At 45.8% G+C, this 4,766-nt stretch overlaps 1 pseudogene; it reads right to left on the bottom strand.

Annotated features, from left to right (window-relative positions):
- Positions 1-2,022: 2,022 nt before the first annotated feature.
- On the bottom strand, positions 2,023-2,160 carry LOC137383740 (U1 spliceosomal RNA; annotated as a pseudogene).
- Between the last annotated feature and the right edge of the window lie 2,606 nt (positions 2,161-4,766).

Genomic DNA, 4,766 nt, shown 5'->3' with positions numbered 1-4,766 from the left:
GATGGAGGGTATCCTCAATGTAAAGGTGGGACTTCGTCTCCACCAGGACTGTGCTCCTATCATACTGTCATGGACAGATACTGGGTATGTGGCAGGCAGATTGGTGAGGACGAGGTCAAGTATGTTTTTCGCTCTTGTTGGTTCCCTCACCACCTGCCGCAGACCCAGTTTAGCAGCTATGTCCTTTTGGACTCAGTCAGTAGAGGTGCTACTGTAACCACTCTTGGTGATGGACATTGAAGTCCCCCACCCAGAGTACATTCTGTGCTCTTAACACCCTCAGTGCTTCCTCCAAGTGGTAATCAACATGGAGGAGTACTGATTCTTCAGCTGAGGGAGAGATGTTTGACCTGAGGCCATGAGACTTCATGGGGTCCTGACTGTATACCACTGTGCCGCCACCGCTGGTGGGTCTGTCCTGCCGGAAGGACAGGACATACCCGGGGATGGTGATGGCTGTGTCTGAGACATTGTCTGTCAGGTATGATTCTGTGAGTATGACTATGTCAGGCTGTTGCTTGACCAGTCTGTGGGACAGCTCTCCCAACTTTGGCACAAGCCCCCACATGTTAGGAAGGAGGACTTTGCAGGGTCGACAGGGCTGGGTTTGCTGTTGTCATTTCCGGTGCCTAGGTCAATGCTGGGTAGTCTGTCTTGGTTTTATTCTGTTTTCTTGACTTCGTAGCAGTTAGATCCAACAAGTGGCTTGCTAGGCCATTTCAGAGGGCATGTAAGAGTCAACCACATTGCTGTGGGTCTGGAGTCACATGTAGGCCAGACCAGCAGATTTCCTTCCCTAAAGGACATTAGTGAACCAGATGGTTTGTTACGACAATCATTATCATTTCATGGTCATCATTACATAGCTTGTTATTCCAGATTTATTAATTGAATTCAAATTCCACCTTCTGCTGTGGCAGGATTCAAACCCAAGGCCCCAGAAAAATACCCTGGGGTTTGGGTTACTAGTCCAGTGACAATACCACTATGCCATCACCTCCCCTTCAGGGTCATAATCAAGAATCGTGGCTGCAGAAGATCTTTCCTTCTACCAACTTGAAGTGACTGGGGTGTACATTAGAAAATAAATGAAGCTCTTTCATCTTGGGGTGGAGCCAACTCAGGAACTTAGCCCCTGCAAATCTATCAGACATACTTCAGTCTCAATTACTTGTTCATGGGCATTTTTTCAAGAAGATCATTGGCCTCCATCTTTCCAATACACTACAGTCCTATGACTGGGCATTTTTCCTGGGAAGAGCCAATTCTACTATATAGTATCCAGCCTCAAAACGTTGAAGGAAATAAATTATGAGCTTCTTCAATCAATGATTTCAAAAAGAAATTGGACGTGAAGGAAATAAACTTGCAGGGGTACAGGGATCGAGCGGGGGACAAGGGACTGACTTAATCGCTCCACTGAGAGCCGGCATGAATTCAATGGGCCGAATGGACTCCTTCTGTGCCATAAATGACTCTATGACTCTATGACCCAATGCCTTGTGGGGAAAGATATTGCCCAATGTGATATTAGAGCATATGGGCCAGGTTTAACATAATCTGCACTGATGGGGCTCTATTTCAGCGATAGGGGCAGTGCAATTGGACTCAGGAGGGTCCATACTAAAACCAGATTCCTGCTTCCGATTGTTAAACAGTGACTCCTATTGCAAATGCATCTGTACAGAAGTCACCTGAGGACAGATCGGCCACAGCTGTGATGCCTTCCATAGTGGAACTGCACAGTGTCCAAGCTGACACAAGAAGAAGCACCAGTGGGACCATAAGCCAATACGAGTCTTCAGGAGAGGTGGGAAATACTGATATAAAGTGTTTCATGAAACATTATTAGCATTATATTAAAAAATGCATATAAAGTATCAGAGTGAGTCCGTAATGATGTAATGATGGGTGAGCAGCACTTTTATCTCTTGACTCTGGGACTTGTGTTCAGATCCTGCTGTTGGGGTCAACATCTTATTTTTTAAGCAATAAATCAATTCTAATTTTCATTTGTGAAGCCAGGGGAAAGCGTGAACGCAGTCCCCCACTACCATAAATTTTGCAGTCGAGTATCCCTCATTTGGGGACATCGCAGACGTCAACATACCCGAAGTGCAATGGGTTAGTCTCAACCTGGGAGCACAACCTTTTTTTTTCAAAATATACTTTATTCATAAAAATCTGTAAAAAAAATACATTACAAAACAGTTCCAAACAGCACCAAGTCAAAAAATACAAACAGTGCAAAGGAGATCAGTTTCCTTCAATACAGGAGTGAGTTGGCTCACCACCCTTCCATTTCATTTTTCATGCCATATACATTTTACAGCAATCAAAGATTTTCCCGATACAGTTCGAGGGGTTTTCCATGGATCCAGCCCCTCAGTTCAGCTTGGTGGGGGGACCTTACACTGTGGTCTTTCCCCATTGAGCCTTTGCTGCGGCTGCCCCAAGCTTTAGTGCGTCCCTCAGCACGTAGTCCTGGACCATGGAATGTGCTAGTCTGCAACATTCGGTTGTGGACAACTCTTTGCGCTGGAAGATTCGGGCAGACTAAAGGGCATCTTTCACTGAATTGAAAATCCTCCAGCAGAAGTTGATGTTTATCTCGGTGTGCGTCCCTGGGAACAGCCCATAGAGCACAGACTCCTGTGTTACAGAACTGCTTGGGATGAACCTTGACAAAAACCACTGCATCTCTTTCCACACCTGCTTTGCAAAGACACATTCCAGAAGGAGGTGGGCAACCATCTCTTCCCCACCACAGCCACCTCGAGGGCATTGTGTGGAGGGGATGAGACTTCGGGCGTGCACGAAGGATCTGACAGGGAGGGCTCTTCTCAGCACCAGCCAAGCTATATCTTGGTGCTTGTTTGAAAGTTCTAGTGATGAGGCATTCCGCCAAATTATTTTGGCAGTCTGTTCGGGGAACCATCCGACAGGATCCACCATCTTCTTTTCCCGTCGGACCTTGAGGACATTCCATACAGACCACTGCCTGATGGATTGGTGGTCAAAGGTGTTTTTCCGCAGAAACTTTTCCACGAAGGATAGGTGGTACGGCACAGTACAACTGGATGGAGCGTTCCACGGCAATGTGACCAGGCCCATCCTTCGCGACACCGGGGACAGATAGAACCTCAGCACGTTAGTGAAACTTGGAGTTTACGTACTGGGGTCAACACCTCCTTCGCCTGCAAGCTGTGAAAACTACAGAGGAAATGAGCATGGCCAGTCCAGCTCTAGTGGGTGGGGAATGTGCCTATAGACTAACAATATACACAAAGTTGCTATGAGGATAGGTGTTGTGGGAAGTACAAAGCACCTTTAGCATCCTCAAGATGAACCAAACATTTCACAGCCAATTAATTACTTTGTGAAATGTAGTCACTGTTGTAATCTAGATAGATGTTTTGCACACAGCAAGGTCCCACAATTGCCAGTGGGCTGAATGGCCTACTTCTGTATTTCATCATTCTAAATAACATTGAGATAAATGACCAGTTACAGTACAACAACTTGCATTTATATAGCACATTCAATGTAGCCAAATGTCCCACCATGCTTCAACAGGAGTATTATGAAACAGTGTTTGACACTGAGCCACATAAGAGGATATTAGGACAGATGACCAAAAGCTTGATCAAAGAAGTCGGTTTTAAGGATCGACTTTAAGGGGAGAGAGAGGTGGAGAGGTTTAGGGAGGGAAGTCCAGCTTTTGGTAGTTGATTCTGGAAGAACTCCCCAGTTCTCCTTCAGATTCATGCTGCAGAGGTGCTCCTTTGAGTTCAAGATTAATGCAGATTATTGGAACAACATAAAGGGATGTTACTATTCATTAAGCTTTGCTGCAGCATATCTAGGACTTCCAGATGCTAATATTGAATGTGAAAAAAGAACTGAAAAAAGATTCCAAGCACTGAGGTCCTTTACATTGGTCAGGATAGAAACTCTCCCTCCAAGAAATTTTTTAAAACCCATAGCGGAAGTATACTGGTTCTGCAGACTGTTGGGAGTGTGTAAATGAAATTTCCCACTCATCTTAATCCCCAATCTATTTTATGCATTGGTGGAAAGAGTGTTATGGCGGTGTAACAGTTCTTTGTAAGCAGAGATATCATCAGATGGGGGTAGTATTACCTGGTCACTATCACTAAGGGCACTATCTTTCAGATGAGGGATTAAACCGAGGCCCCACATGCCCTCTCAGGTGGGTGTAAATGATCCCACCACATTATTTCGAAGAGGAGCAGAGCGTACCAGTTCTTTGATAGAGCCAACCAATTAGTCCCTCTCCCCTGCAGGTTCCCCATCGTCATGTAAAGTTTTTCCCTTTGTGTATTTATCCAATTCCTTCTGAAAGTTACTATCAAATCTACTTCCACCACCCTTTCAGGCAGTGCATTTCCAAACACAACAAGAACACACGGCATAGACAAAAATTTCCTCATGTTGCCTCTGGTTCTTTTGCCAATCACCTTAAACCTGTGTCCTCTGGTTACCGACCTTCTTGCCACTGGAAACAGTTTCTTCTTATTTACTGTATCAAAACCATTCATAGGCCGGAATTTTACCCCTGTCACCCACCCCCCCCACAAACGAGTGGGCTGGTGGTGAGGTGGGGAGGGGGAGGAACAGGGGGCTGTTCCTGACTGCAATTTTACGTGGGGCCCCAGGCCAATCAAGGCCCGTAAGTGGCCAATTAACTGCCACTTAAGGGCTACTGCCCGCCGCCGCAAGTATTTTGCCCTTGACTGCTGGAC

This window comes from Heterodontus francisci, chromosome 24 (genome assembly GCF_036365525.1).
Source record: "Heterodontus francisci isolate sHetFra1 chromosome 24, sHetFra1.hap1, whole genome shotgun sequence".
In the NCBI taxonomy this organism is placed as follows: Eukaryota; Metazoa; Chordata; class Chondrichthyes; order Heterodontiformes; family Heterodontidae; genus Heterodontus; species Heterodontus francisci.
The sequence above is the reverse complement of the archived record's forward strand: the minus strand, read 5'-3'. Positions and strand labels throughout refer to the sequence as shown.